Source organism: Lithobates pipiens, unplaced genomic scaffold (genome assembly GCF_037356315.1).
Source record: "Lithobates pipiens isolate NorthernLeopardFrog02 unplaced genomic scaffold, aLitPip1_a1.2 Scaffold_30, whole genome shotgun sequence".
NCBI lineage: Eukaryota > Metazoa > Chordata > Amphibia > Anura > Ranidae > Lithobates > Lithobates pipiens.
The window spans coordinates 48,143,232-48,159,437 of NW_027507791.1; positions in this window are offsets into that span (position 1 = coordinate 48,143,232).

A 16,206-nucleotide genomic window follows, 5' to 3' on the forward strand; every position below is an offset into this window, starting at 1 on the left:
CAGACGATGGACTGAACAGTGCTCCTTGAGATGTTCAAAGCTTGGGATATTTTTTTTTATAACCAAACCCTGCTTTATACTTCTCCACAACTTCATCCCTGACCTGTCTGGTGTGTTCCTTGGCCTTCATGATGCTGTTTGTTCACTAAGCGTGAAGACCACCACCTCTAAGATTCTCTAAGAAACCTCTGAGGGCTTCACAGAGCAGCTGTATTTATACCGAAATTAAATTGCACACAGGTGGACTCTATTTACTAATTAGGTGACTTCTGAAGGCAATTGGTTCCACCAGATGTTAGTTAGGGGTATCAGAGTAAAGGGGGCTGAATACAAATGCCCCCCCCCCCCCCCCATACTTTTCACATATTTGTAAAAAATGTTGAACCATTTATCATTTTCCCTCCACTTCACAATTATGTGCCACTTTGTGTTGGTCTATCACATAAAATCCCAATAAAATACATTTAAATGTTTAGTTGCAACATGACAAAATGTGGAAAATTTAAAGGTGCAGGAATAGTTTTTCAAGGCACTGTATATACACATTTTAAAGAATACATTTTATATCCATTTATAAAAAATGTCTCTCCCTCTTTTTTCTTTTTAAGTATATGTTTTTAGAGCTCTCGCTTTTTTTTTTTTTTTTTAATACTATTTATATTATCCTAGTATAGGTCTGTTCACTGTTTTAATATATTTTTATCCAAGTTTTTTTTTTTTTTAAAAGGTATCTTTATTCATTCTTTACTTTTTTTCACAATTTTGTTTTCTTTTAAAGCATTTTTTTTGATCCATTCTTTACTTTTTTTCACTGTTTTAATATATTTTTATCCAAAGATTTTATTTTATTTGTAACTTTTTTTCATCCATTCTTTACTTTTTTTCACTGTTTTAATATATTTTTAACCAAGGATTTTTTTTGTATCTTTTCATCCATTCTTTACTTTTTTCACTGTTTTAATATATTTTTAACCAAGGATATTTTTTTGTATCTTTTCATCCATTCTTTACTTTTTTCACTGTTTTAATATATTTTTAACCAAGGATATTTTTTTGTATCTTTTCATCCATTCTTTACTTTTTTCACTGTTTTAATATATTTTTAACCAAGGATATTTTTTTTGTTTGTATCTTTTCATCCATTCTTTACTTTTTTTTCACTGTTTTAATATATCTTTAACCAAGGATATGTTTTTTTGTATCTTTTCATCCATTCTTTACTTTTTCACTGTTTTAATATATTTTTTTTTTTGTATCTTTTCATCCATTCTTTACTTTTTTCACTGTTTTAATATATTTTTTAATATATTAAAAAATATATTAAAACAGTGATATATTTTTTAATATATTTTTAACCAAGGATTTTTTTTTTGTATCTTTTCATCCATTCTTTCCTTTTTCACTGTTTTAATATATTTTTAACCAAGGATATTTTTTTTGTTTGTATCTTTTCATCCATTCTTTACTTTTTTCACTGTTTTAATATATCTTTAACCAAGGATATGTTTTTTTTTTTTTGTATCTTTTCATCCATTCTTTACTTTTTCACTGTTTTAATATATTTTTAACCAAGGATATATTTTTATTTTTTAAGAATTTTTTTCCATTCTTTACTTTTTTCTTAAGGCTTAGATTCAACCACTTTGTTAAATGTTTTTTTTTTTTCTTTTTCCCAGCGTCACCCCCAAAAGTAAAAAAAAAAAAAGAAAAATTCTCAGCTTGTGAAAAGCTCCGATATGTTAATACGGTTACGACATTCCGATTACCGTTAATTATTGGCATGTTGAATGGAAAACAAAAGATTCCTGCGCTGAGACGTGCGAGCGCCATAGACGTTCTTCAGAGGGGTCCGAGGCCTGTGACCGCGCTGTTCAGCAAGTGAATCGTTTTGAAAGTAAGCAGTGTGCCCCGTCTGAGGCGGATTGTAATGGAGAGCAGGGCAGGGGGCTGGAAAGTTCAGACACTGAACAAATTGTTTCTCGGCGGGGGGGCACTGCTCTTCCCAGGTTTGATATAATGATCATAGTTCGGAAAAAAACAGATGGTGTAACCAACCAAAATAATCCCACTAGCCCCATGCAGTATAGAAATGCCTAAATGTTAGGTTGGGCCCAGGGCCCTCAAAAGGTTACCTCGGCCCGGGTCACTGGACTTTCCTTTCCTTTATCTGTTTTAAACGCCATTGTTCGGTAGCCTGTAATCCCTTTTCTCCCTTAAACTTTTTTTTTTTTTTTTTTTTCTCTCTATTTGGCCAGTCCAGCAGCTGGAGGAGAAAGGAAGTTGGGTTTTTGTCAAATTTAAGGCCACCATTTTTTTTTTTTTTTTTTTAATATGGAAGCTCCCCTAGCTAATTAAAAGGAGAGGGACACCTGTCACGGGTGGTATAGAATACTGGCTAGGGGTGAATGGCAGCCATCTTGAAAGTGAACTCTGGGCATGGGAAATAGCTGTATTCCGCCAAATTCATGCCCATTGTCGTACAATATCATCAAGCCCATTACTATTTTTTTATTTTAATTTTTTATTTTTTTTACTTTGCCACTAAATCATATTCAGATTTTTTATTTTTTATTTTTTTTTTGTCCTTATAGACTTCAATGGGTGCGCATGCAACATACAGTGGATATAACAAATAAAAGTCTACACACCTCTGTTAAAGTGATGTAAAAAAAAAAAAAAAAAAAAAGACAAATATAAATCATTTTTACAACTTTTTCCACCTTTAAACCTATAAACTGTACAACTCAGTTGAAAAAACAAACTGAAATCTTTTTAGGTGGGAAGTAAAAATTAAAAAATAAAATATGGTATTTAAAAAAAATAATAATATGGTATTTATTTAAAAAAATTAATAATAATATGGTATTTATTTAAAAATAATAAAATATGGTATTTATTTTAAATTAATAAAATAATATGGTATTTATTTTAAAATAATAAAATAATATGGTATTTATTTTAAAATAAAAAAATAAAATATGGTATTTATTTTATGGTTGCATAAGTGTGCACACCCTTAAACTAATACTTTGTTGAAGCAGGGCTGTCTTAATGCATGGGCAATCCTGGGCATTGCCCAGGGGCTCCAGGTGCATGGGGGCCCCCTTGATAATCTCTCATTACATCGTACTTGCCAACTGTCCCGAATTGGCCAGGACAGTCATGCTTTTTACTAAGCTGATGATAAATTGGGTCAGGCTGGGAGGCGCTCTAGTGCGCTACTTTGCCCAAGGGCCCATGCGATGGGACCTCATTAGGACCATGCGATGGGACCTCATTAGAACCATTTGATGGGACCCCATTAGGACCATATGAAGTTTGGTGGACTTTCCAGGTGGACCTTTTATGTTGTCATCAGAAGCTGGATTTGTAAGGATCCATATTAGGAGCAGCAGGATTGTGGCTCACTGTTCTCCAGTAAGACCATGTGATGGGACACCATTGGGACCATGCAATGGGACCCCATTAGGACCATGCGATGGGACCTCATTAGGACAATGCGATGGGACCTCATTAGGACCATGCGATGGGACCCCATTAGGACCATGCGATGGGACCTCATTAGAACCATTTGATGGGACCCCATTAGGACCATGCGATGGGACCCCATTAGGACCATGCGATGGGACCCCATTAGGACCATGCAATCGGACCCTGCTGGGAAGATGCAATCGGACCCCATTAGGGCCATGCGAGGAGACCCAAAAAGAACCATGTGATGTTTGGTGCACTTCATGATTTCCCAGTGGACCTTTTATGTTGTCTGACCTGGATTTCCTGGTCTGATTTTGGCAAGGAGCCCAATGGCCCATGATGGCATGAAGATGGCCCCTGTGTTGAAGCACCTTTTTATTTTATTAGCAATCAATCTTTATGGGTATGATTCTATCAGCATGGCACATCTTGACTTGGCCCAATTTTCTTTGCAAAAATACTCCAAATCTGTCAGAGTGTGAGGACAACTCCTGTGCACAGCCCTCTTCAAATCACCCCACAGATTTTCAATGAGATTCAGGTCTGGTCTAAAACAATTTTTCCGGTGAAGCCATTCCTTTATTGATTTAGATGTAAGCTTTGGGTCGTTGTCATGCTGAAAGATGAAGTTCTTCTTCATGTTCAGCTTTCTAGCAGAAGCCTGAAGGTCTTGTGCCAATATTGACTGGTATTTGGCACTGGTAATAACTCCCTCTACCTTGACGAAGGCCCCCTGTTCCAACTGAAGAAAAACAGCCCCAAATCACAATGCTGCCACCACCATGCTTCACGGTCGGTATGGTGTTCTTTTGGTGATGTGCAGTGTTGTTTTTGAGCCAAACATATCTTTTGGAATCAAGGCCAAAAGGGTCAACCTTGGTTTCATCAGACCAGAACGCTTTTTCCCACATGCTTTTGGAAGACTTCAGATGTGTTTTTGAAAAAAATTTAGCCGGGCTTGGATGCTTCTTTTCCTGGGAAAAGGCTTCCGTCTTGCCACTCTACCCCCATAGCCCAGACAGTATGAAGAATACGGGAGATTGTTGTCTCATGTACCACACAGCCAGTACTTGCCAGATATTCCAGCAGCTCCTTTAATGTTGCTGTAGGCCTCTTGGCAGCCTCCCTGACCAGTTTTCGTCTCGTCTTTTCATCAGCTTTTGCTGTAGGATGCAACTAAGAAAATGTCAGGAAAGACCTACTGGAACAGCTCAACTTTATTTTGGGTTAATCAGAGGCACTTTAAATGAAAGGAGATATGTACTGACTCCTATTTAACATGAGTTTGAATGTGATTGCTTAATTCTGAACACAGCTACATCCCCAGTTATAAAAGAGGGTGTGCACACTTATGCAACCACGTTATTTTATTTTTTTTAATTTTTCTGCCCAACCCTAAAAGATTTAAGTTTGTTTTTCAGGTCAGAGTTGTACAGTTTATAGGTCACATTAAAAAGGGTAGAAAAAGTTCTGAAATTATTTATATCTTAGTCTCATTTTTTTACATCACAAAAACCTAAAATTTTAACAGGGGTGCGTAGAATTTTTATATCCACTGTACATGTACCCGTGTTTTTGGTTTGTTTCTGTTAGGGTTTTAACAACCAGTTTCCATTGCTTAAAATAAAAAGTTAAAAAACGTGCTACAAAAATGCACATGTAAGTGCATGATTATGCAGCGGCACTAGTGTGACTAAATAAGGAAAGACATCTCTAAAAAGAAAGATTTAGGATAGAGCAGGCATAGAGAAGGTTGCGATACATGGGGTTAAGGCCGAGTCAGACAGGAGTTATTAATGTAGAGATGGAAGTGAGGAAGTCTGTGATAGAAGGAGTTAATGATAAATTGGAGGAGACTTGGATAGAAAGGGTTAAAGCTGGGCAGGAGAAGGCTGCGATAGAAAGGGTTTCTGCTGAGCAGGAGAAGACTAAGACAGAAAGGGTTAAAGCTGAGCGGGAGAAGACTGCAATAGAAAGGGTTAAAGCTGAGCAAAGACGACTGCAATAGAAAGGGTTAAAGCTGAGCAGGAGAAGACTAAGATGGAAAGGGTTAAAGCTGAGCAAAGACGACTGCAATAGAAAGGGTTAAAGCTGAGCAGGAGAAGACTAAGATGGAAAGGGTTAAAGCTGAGCGAAGACGACTGCAATAGAAAGGGTTAAAGCTGAGCAGGAGAAGACTAAGATAGAAAGGGTTAAAGCTGAGTGGGAGAAGGCTGCGATAGAAAGGGTTAATACTGAGCGGGAGAAGACTAAGATAGAAGGGGTTAAAGCTGAGTGGGAGAAGACCAAGATAGAAAGGGTTAAAGCTGAGCGGGAGAAGGCTGCGATAGAAAGGGTTAATACCGAGTGGGAGAAGACTAAGATAGAAGGGGTTAAAGCTGAGTGGGAGAAGACTAAGATAGAAGGGGTTAAAGCTGAGTGGGAGAAGACCAAGATAGAAAGGGTTAAAGCTGAGCGGGAGAAGGCTGCGATAGAAAGGGTTAATACTGAGCGGGAGAAGACTAAGATAGAAGGGGTTAAAGCTGAGTGAAGACGACTGCAATAGAAAGGGTTAAAGTTGAGCAGGAGAAGACCAAGATAGAAAGGGTTAAAGCTGAGTGGGAGAAGGCTGTGAAAGAAGGGGTTAATGCTGAGCAGCAAGGATGAGCTAAGGCGTGTTCGCAACCCACACGTGCAGAGCCCGCCAGGAAGTCGGCACTGCGCTAATCACAGGCAGCGAGACATTTCTCGATTTCTCTGCAGCCGCACGTCTAGAAAATGTCTCACTGCCTGTGATTAGCGCTGTGCAGTTCCGACTTCCTGGCGGGCTCTGCACGTGCGGGTTTGCGAACACCTTACTGAGCAGGAGAAGGCTGTGACAAAAAGGGTTAATGCTGAGTGAAGAAGACTGCAATAGAAAGGGTTAAAGATGAGCAGGAGAAGACTAAGATAGAAGGGGTTAAGGCTGATCAGGAGAAAGCTGCAATAGTCTTCTCCCGCTTAGCATTAACCCTTTCTAAGATAGAAGGGGTTAAAGCTGAGCGGGAGAAGGCTGCGATAGTCTTCTCCTGCTCAGCATGAACCCTTTCTGTCTCAGCCTTCTCCCTCTCAGCATTAACCATTTCTATTGCAGTCTTCTTCACTCAGCTTTAACCCCTTTCGCAGTCTTCGTCACTCAGCTTTAACCCCTTCTTAGTCTTCTCCCTCTCAGCATTAACCATTTCTATCGCAGTCTTCTTCGCTCAGCTTTAACCCCTTTCGCAGCCTTCTCTCAATCAGCTTTAATCCCTTCTATCTTAGAAGGGGTTAAAGCTAATCGAGAGAAGGCTGCGAAAGGGGTTAAAGCTGAGTGAAGAAGACTGCGATAAAAATGGTTAATGCTGAGCTGGAGAAGGCTGAGACAGAAAGGGTTAATGCTGAGCGGGAGAAGGCTGAGATAGAAGGGGTTAATGCTGAGAGGGAGAAGGCTGAGATAGAAGGGGTTAAAGCTGAGCGGGAGAAGGCTGAGATAGAAGGGGTTAATGCTGAGCGGGAGAAGGCTGAGACAGAAAGGGTTAATGCTGAGCGGGAGAAGGCTGAGACAGAAGGGGTTAATGCTAAGCGGGAGAAGGCTGAGATAGAAGGGGTTAAAGCTGAGCGGGAGAAGGCTGAGATAGAAGGGGTTAAAGCTGAGCGGGAGAAGGCTGAGATAGAAGGGGTTAAAGCTGAGCGGGAGAAGGCTGAGATAGAAGGGGTTAAAGCTGAGCGGGAGAAGGCTGAGATAGAAGGGGTTAATGCTGAGAGGGAGAAGGCTGAGATAGAAGGGGTTAATGCTGAGAGGGAGAAGGCTGAGATAGGAGGGGTTAAAGCTGAGCGGGAGAAGGCTGAGATAGGAGGGGTTAAAGCTGAGCGGGAGAAGGCTGAGATAGAAGGGGTTAAAGCTGAGCGGGAGAAGGCTGAGATAGGAGGGGTTAATACTGAGTGGGAGAAGGCTGAGACAGAAAGGATTAATGCTGAGCGGGAGAAGGCTGAGACAGAAAGGGTTAATGCTGAGAGGGAGAAGGCTGAAATAGAAGGGGTTAATGCTGAGCGGGAGAAGGCTGAAATAGAAGGGGTTAATGCTGAGCGGGAGAAGACTGAGATAGAAGGGGTTAATGCTGAGCGGGAGAAGACTGAGATAGAAGGGGTTAATGCTGAGCGGGAGAAGGCTGAGATAGAAGGGGTTAATGCTGAGCGGGAGAAGGCTGAGATAGAAGGGGTTAAAGCTGAGCGGGAGAAGGCTGAGACAGAAAGGGTTAATGCTGAGAGGGAGAAGGCTGAAATAGAAGGGGTTAATGCTGAGCGGGAGAAGACTGAGATAGAAGGGGTTAATGCTGAGCTAGAAAAATCTGCAACTAAAAGGGGTGATACAGAACTGCAGACATCTGCAGGAGAAGAGTTTTCTTTTTGTGCTGTAGAAGTCTACATTAATAAAAGAGTTAATGCTGCAATAAGGAAGTCTGCTATAGAAGGGGTTAATTCTTAGCTGAAAAAGTCTAGAATGGAGGGGGTTAACGCTGAGCTGGTGAAGTCTGCAGGGAAAAAAAAAAAGTAGTTAATGCAATAGAACAGTGTTCCTCAACCCCTGTCCTCAGTGCCCACTAACAGGCCAGGTTTGCAAGATAACAGAAATACATGACAGGTGATATAATTTGCTGCTCAGTGATTGCAGTATTCTAGTCTGCATCTTCCCAAGGTAATACTTAAAATCTGGCCTGTTAGTGGGTCTTGAGGACAGGAGTTGAGAACCACTGTAATAGAAGGTGCTAATGATGAGCTAAAAAAAAAAAATCTATGACAAAAGGGGTTAATACTGAGATGAAGAAGTCAAGTACAGAATAGGTTAATCCTGAGCTAAAAAAGTCTGGGACAGAAGAGGTTAATGCTATGCTGAAGAAGTCTGCATTAGAAAGGGTTAATACTGAGCTAGACATGTCTGGGACAGAAGGGGTTAATGCTGAGCAAGCCCATGACAGAAGGGGTTAATGCAGAGACAGATAAGTCTGCTGAAGAAGGGGTTAATGCAGAGACAGATAAGTCTACTGAAGAAGGGGTTAATGCCAAAGCAGCAACGTCTGCTGAAGAAGGGGTTAATGGCGCGCAAGCCCAGGACAGAAGGGGTTAATGGCGCGCAAGCCCAGGACAGAAGGGGTTAATGGCGCACAAGCCCAGGACAGAAGGGGTTAATGGCGCACAAGCCCAGGACAGAAGGGGTTAATGGCGCACAAGCCCAGGACAGAAGGGGTTAATGGCGCACAAGCCCAGGACAGAAGGGGTTAATGGCGCGCAAGCCCAGGACAGAAGGGGCTAATGGCGCGCAAGCCCAGGACAGAAGGGGCTAATGGCGCGCAAGCCCAGTACAGAAGGGGTTAATGGCGAGGCAGAAAAGTCTGACAGAATAAGCTAATTATGCACCAAAAAGTCTGCTAAAGAAGGGGTTGATGGTGAAGTAGCAAAGCCTGGGACAGAAGGGGTTAATGCTGAGCTGGAAAAGTCTGGAACAGAAGGTTATTGCTGAGCTAAATATTTCTGCAATAGAAAGGGTTAATACTGAGCTAGACACGTCTGGGACAGAAGGGGTTAATGCTGCACTGGTGAAGTCTGCTAAAGAAGGGGTTAATGCGGAGCTAGAAAAGTCTGGGACAGAAGGGGTTAATGCGGAGCTAGAAAAGTCTGGGACAGAAGGGATTAATGCGGAGCTGAAGAATCCTGCACTAGAAAGGGTTAATAACGAGCAAGAAAAGTCTGGGACAGAAGGGGTTAATGCTGAGCTGGCAAAGAGTTTGAAACAGGAAGGCTTAAATGCCGAGCTACGTCTGCGACAGAAGGGGTTAATGCCAAGCTGGAGAAGTCTGAGATTGAAGGGGTTAATGCCAATCTAGAAGGTGTGCGTCAGAAAGGGTTAACAGCCGATGACAATGTAGCTTGGTGGCTTAAAGGAACTGATTCCCGAAGGCAAAGAAATCTGTGCCAGAAGGAGTTAATAAGCGTGGTTCCTGGTGGTGGATGAAGGCGTTAATGTCAAGAGGGAGGAAGGGGTTAATCCCGGTGATAAATCGGGGTGGTGGATGGTGGTGGTGGTGGCGGCACCGGTGGAAGGACCATGGCTGCCATTCCTCATTTAAGGTGGTACACCCCTCTTCACAATATAAAACATGACGTTATTAATAAAACTCTTCTGCATTCCAAAGGCAGCGCCTAATAACCGCACGGGCAGTTAATCACTTTAATTACGAGCCGCCATTTTGCATTGATAGACAAACAACCGTGACGTCGGCCCATTTGCTTGCTAAAGATTCTCACGCAAAAAAAAAAAAAAAAAAAAAAAAAAGAAGGGGTTTGAGCGCGGTGACTTGTAATGGCAGAATTATCGCTGAATTATCTGAAATGGCAACCTGACCCATATGTAGCATTCATAAAGCCCCTTGACAGTTAATTATGCCAGAGTAGGCCTATTCTCAATGGCCCCTGGTGCATCCTCGGCTCTCTCTCTTGGCTCACCCCCCCCCCCCAATCATCTGCAGCCGCGCACTGGTGGTGACAGCGTGAGAATCTCTCCCGGCCCCCCCTCCTTCGGACACGCAGCCTTTTGTTTACCGAGACATGTGCACAGAGAGAGACCGAGCAGACGGGAAGAGATAATGGAGAGTACTTCCCCTTTAATTACACAGCTCAGCCAGTCAGCACATATTGAATGATAATTTTCATGTAGGACTGGTTAGAGGTGGAGGGTGCTAAGTGAGGAAGAATATTACACCCCCCCCCCCCCCCCCCCATCCCGACATTTCTTTCTACAGCAATATAATGCAGATGACAAATACACTATATGGCCAAAAGTATGTGCACACCTGACCATCGGGCCTACGGACCAAGTACGTGACGAGTTCCCGTACAATTTTGAAGGGTGATCGTGGGAAATGGTGCCCACTCAGCCAAAAAAAAAAGCATCTGCGAGGTCAAGAAGACCAGGCTCTCAATCAATGCTCAATTTCATCCCAAAGGTAGTCGGTAGGGTTGAGGTCGGGGCTCTTTGGAAGCCACTTGAGTTCCACCACACCCAACTGGTCTTTTTGAAGCATGCTGGAACAGAATAATGGCCCTTCCTTCAACTGTTGCCACAGAGTTGGAGGGCGCAAAATTGTCCTAAACAGCCATTCTCGATCTTTTGACCCCCAGAGGAATCATTTTAAGATTTTGGGGAACCCCCCGCCCCCCCACGCTAAAATAATTGATTGAGGGTCACTGAGAATAACACCCCTTACATTGGTGGTCAATGGAAAAAAAAATGTTCCCCTGATATTGGTGGTCATTGAGAAGTATGCCCCCTTACATTAGTGGTCAGTGAGAACAATGCTCTTTACATTGGTGGTCAGTGAGAAGAATGCTCCTTATGTTACTAGTCAGTGGGAATAGTGCTCTTTACATTGGTGGTCAGTGGGAAGAATGCTCTTTACATTGGTGGTCAGTGGGAAGAATGTTCCTTACATTGGTGATCAGTGGGAAGAATTCCCCTTACATTGGTGATTAGTGAGAAGAATGTTCCTTACATTGGTGATCAGTGAGAAGAATGTTCCTTACATTGGTGATCATTGAGAAGTATGCCCCCTTACATTAGTGGTCAGTGAGAACAATGCTCTTTACATTGGTGGTCAGTGAGAAGAATATTCCTTATGTTGGTAGTCAGTACGAAGAGTGCTCCTTACATTTGTGGCCAGTGAGAAGAATGCCCTTTACATTGGTAATCAGTGGGAAGAATGCTCCCCGTTCAGGGCCGTCTTTAAGGTAGGGCAAAAGGGGCAGCTGCCCTGGGCCCTGTCATTGTTGTGGGGCCCAAAGAAGCTGCCTCATAGTTGCAAACTATCCCAGTTTAAATTCCCTTGTGCCTTGAAGTTTTAGTCCCTTGCTATGTCCTGATATCTCAGTGTGAAGTGCTGCTACTAATGCTGCCCAGCTCTGCCCTATTGTTGTGTACAGATGACTCACCTGCAGACCCTGTGTTTACATGTAAATAACCAGCATTCATATGTAAATAGCAGCAGCATTCATATGTAAATAGCTGCATCCTGCGGCAGAGATAGGTTAATAAAGGCGACATTCATATGTATATTGGGCCCCCTGCAGTGAGGAGATGATGTGCTGTAACCTCTAGCAACCAATCAGTGAGCAGTATTACTGTACAGTAATCTCTAGCAACCAATCAACATGCAGAAATCATGTTCTGTAACATCTAGCAACTAATCAGTGAGCCGTAATGTGTGCTGTAACCTCTAGCAACCAGTCAGTAAGCAGTAATGATACACTGTAACCTCTGGCAACCAATCGCAATCGCTGCCTGATCTGATTCAGTAAACTGATTTTAAGTCTAGCTGCTATTTATTATAGGTCTCAGAGCAGGTGGAGAGCAAAATTGTATGGGGGGGAGGCCCCAAGAAAACGTTTTCCCAGGGTCCAATCAATATTAAAGATGACCCTGTCCCCGTTACATTGGTGATAAGTGGGAAGAATACCCCATTACATCGGTGATCAGTGGGAAGAATGCCCCCGTTACATCGGTGATCAGTGGGAAGAATGCCCCCGTTACAGTGGTGATCAGTGGGAAGAATGCCCCAATTACATTGGTAATCAGTGGCAAGAATGCTCCCCATTACATTGGTGATCAGTGGGAAGAATAGCCCATTACACATTGGTGGTCAGTGGGAAGAATGCCCCCATTACATTGGTGATCAGTGGGAAGAATGCCCCCATTACATTGGTGATCAGTGGGAAGAATGCCCCCCGTTACATTGGTGATCAGTGGGAAGAATGCCCCCCGTTACATTGGTGATCAGTGGGAAGAATGCCCCCCGTTACATTGGTGATCAGTGGGAAGAATGCCCCCCGTTACATTGGTGATCAGTGGGAAGAATACCCTATTACATTGGTGGTCAGTGGGAAGAATACCCTATTACATTGGTGGTCAGTGGGAAGAATGTTCCTTACATTGGTGGTCAGTGAGAATTCCCCTCTTATTTTGGTGGCTGGTGGGAAGAATGCCCCTGTTACATTGGTGATCAGTGGGAAGAATGCCCCCATTACATTGGTGATCAGTGGGAAGAATTCCCCCATTACGTTGGTGATCAGTGGGAAGAATGGCACCTTTGCAGACAGCTTAGTAGATTATTGGTGTCATGCTGCTGGCTTTGCTAAGTGGCATTGTACCCAACACTATGCAGGCATCATCAGATGGGAGGTCAATCAGCCGTAGCTCAAGAAACCCTGGAGGAACCCTGCTTGAGAATGGCTGGGCTAATGTGTCTTTGGATGCTGCAGCAGTAACAGTACCCTTCAGTGTAAACACCTGAACCTAATAGGTTGGAGGGGAGTCCCTATACTTTTTGGCCTTATTCTGTAGATGTGATGGTCAGGTGTCCACTGTGACCACGATAGTGTAAAAGCCTTATTGAGAAAGCCAACAGATGGCTGCTTGTTAAGGCAATGTTCCATCGCAGCAAGTTTACAGAACATCCTTCAGCACTTAGACGACCTGTGTGATGATCCTAGACCTCAGGGCAGTTGGATTATGCCCACACTTTAAACCATCCTCTTGTGGCTATGACCTGCCTTACTTTGAGTCCGACTCTTCAGTTTGAGAACGAGAAATGATGGCTTGATAGTTGCTGCTCTGGAAGGATACTACTAGGCATCACATGTCTGATGAAGGGGTCCTGCGCGGCTCCGAAACGTTGCACTTTCCTTTGTGATGTGATCCTTTCCATTAAAACCTTTTGGATGAAAATTACCGATCCATGGTGTGCTGGCTAATATGTACGCTTGTTTGATGTTTCCAGGACCCAACTGGTAAATTGCTGCAGCACCCACCATTTTATGAACCATAGAGACCAGGAACGTGTGGGAGAGGAATATCAATCTGAATGATTTCAGGTAAGACGTTTCATTTGCCCCATTTAGCTCTGCCTTGTGGCGCAATCCATTGCGCCGTATCGCTCCCATCCATAGTGTTTTTATGGATGCCCGTTTTTTTTTATTGGCACCGCCCTAGGACATGGGCGGTGCTTTCCCTCAGAGTTACGGTGTCACTTCCGGGTTTATCTGTGCCAGTGATAAACCGGAAGTGACGTCAGTGGACTGCGTGGCCCAAGCGGAGCCCAGAATCGGCTGACTGCATTGGTAAGTGACGTCTCTCCTCCGAGTCCTCAAGAGGTGTACATAACAAACTGGAGGATAGAAAATATGTCATCAAATACTTTTAAAGGTCAACAGACTGATTAAACTCTGAATAACTTTCACTGTATATTTTTGTGTTTTTTCAAAAGAAGAAATTAGGCGTAAAATGACTCTTTGTAATGTCTGCATTTCACCTCAACAAAGCTCTGCTGGTGGACTTTGACAGGTGGTGATTATAATAACCTGCTGCGGGAGCTCATGTTTCCTTTGTAGCCAAGTGTATAAATACTGTAGCATATATAAATAACTGGATGATTTGCATCCTACTAAAAAATGAATCCTAATCTAATAGCTGCATGCATAGCATTATTGACGGAGAAGATCTGAAGTCTTGCTGCCATTTGGGTGGTTGGAGGAAGGAGAAACCCAACCACTGTTCACAGATGAGACAGCACAAGTAGGCACAGATGAGACGGCACAGGATTGTGAGAAATGCTATACTCTGCTGGCAGTCCGGGGCTGCCTACCCTGCTGCCAGTCCGGGGCTGCCTACCCTGCTGCCAGTCCGGGGCTGCCTACCCTGCTGCCAGTCCGGGGCTGCCTACCCTGCTGCCAGCCCGGGGCTGCCTACCCTGATGCCAGCCCGGGGCTGTCTACCCTGATGCCAGCCCGGGGCTGTCTACCCTGATGCCAGCCCGGGACTGTCTACCCTGATGCCAGCCCGGGACTGTCTACCCTGATGCCAGCCCGGGACTGTCTACCCTGATGCCAGTCCGGGACTGTCTACCCTGATGCCAGTCTGGGCTGTATACTCTGCCCTGTGATTCTGGGGCTGAATACTCTGTCCTGTGATGCTGAGCTGTATACTTCTGATGCTATGGGTGGAAGCAAGTGGAATACACTAGAGTGGGTGGATGCTATAAGGGGTGACGCTAATAAGTTGGAGAGGTCAAAAAGGAGGGGCGGGTCTGGCGCCCCCCTATCCTAAAACTTCACTAGCTGCCACTGCTATAGATGTATGCCTACTCTGCTGCCAGTCCGGGGCTGCCTACTCTGCTGCCAGTCCGGGGCTGCCTACCCTGCTGCCAGTCCGGGGCTGCCTACCCTGCTGCCAGTCCGGGGCTGCCTACCCTGCTGCCAGTCCGGGGCTGCCTACCCTGCTGCCAGACCGGGGCTGTCTACCCTGATGCCAGCGTGGGACTGTCTACCCTGATGCCAGTCCGGGACTGTCTACCCTGATGCCAGTCCGGGACTGTCTACCCTGATGCCAGTCCGGGACTGTCTACCCTGATGCCAGTCCGGGACTGTCTACCCTGATGCCAGTCTGGGCTGTATACTCTGCCCTGTGATTCTGGGGCTGTATACTCTGTCCTGTGATGCTGAGCTGTATACTTCTGACGCTATGGGTGGAAGCAAGTGGAATACGCTAGAGTGGGTGGATGCTATAATTGGTGGTGCTAATAAGTTGGAGAGGTCAAAAAGGAGGGGCAGGTCTGGCGCCCCCCTATCCTAAAACTTCACTAGCTGCCACTGCTATAGATGTATGCCAATAATCTTAATTATTTGATATTTTTACAATGTTATGCATTCTCTGTAGCTGGCAGGCAGTTGACAGGAGGCAATTTTTTAAGCAAGATCACTAAAATTTATAGACAAAAAAATAAGAGAGTGGAACCCTACAAACCATTGTCGTATGCCCCATTGGCCAGATGCAGGTCCAGTATGGTTGGAATATAGTGCAAATGTAGCCTAACAAGCCAAACCTGGCAAAGATGTGGTCAGAGAGTCTTGCACCAGCCAAACTGCTGTAATTATAGATATGTATACAGTCATTTATTATTCACTGAAAAAAAGCAGCGCCTATCCTGTGTGGCTTGAGTTAGGGTGGCCTTACTCAACCAGGGTCCTTTGGAAGCCTAAGCTTCCTCCAGAGGTTGCTAGGGGGATCCTCATCTATCCACCAACGTAAATCACGTGAGAGGTTCCTGGTCCATGGAACATATATGTAAAAAGGCCCTTCTCTGCTGATCACCAGTGTAAAGGGGGGGGGGGGCCCTTCTCCACTGACCAAGGGGCCACCAATATAAAGGGGGCATTTCTTAATGACCACTGATGTAGGGGGGCATTTCTCCACATACCACCTCCGTAATGAAGCTTTTTGGGATGAATTAGAGTGGAGACTGCGAGCCAGGCCTTCGCGTCCAACATTAGTGCCTGACCTCACACATGGTCTTCTGGAAGAATGGTCAAACATTCCCATAGACACACTCCTAAACCTTGTGGACAGCTTTCCCAGAAGAGTCGAAGCTCTTATAGCTGCAAAGGTTGGGCCAACTCAATATTGAACCCTACGGACTAAGACGCCATTAAATTTCATGTAAGTGTAAAGGCAGATGTCACAATACTTTTGACAATATAGTGTATGTCATACTCGTCATAAATAAATAGGTTATTCATAAAAACAACAAAACTGTACGGCCAACAATTGCAGCATCATAGGATGGATAGAATATATTTCAGATCTCATTGTTAATGCTCGTCTTAGAAGGCTCTTTGCCTTATGACATACTT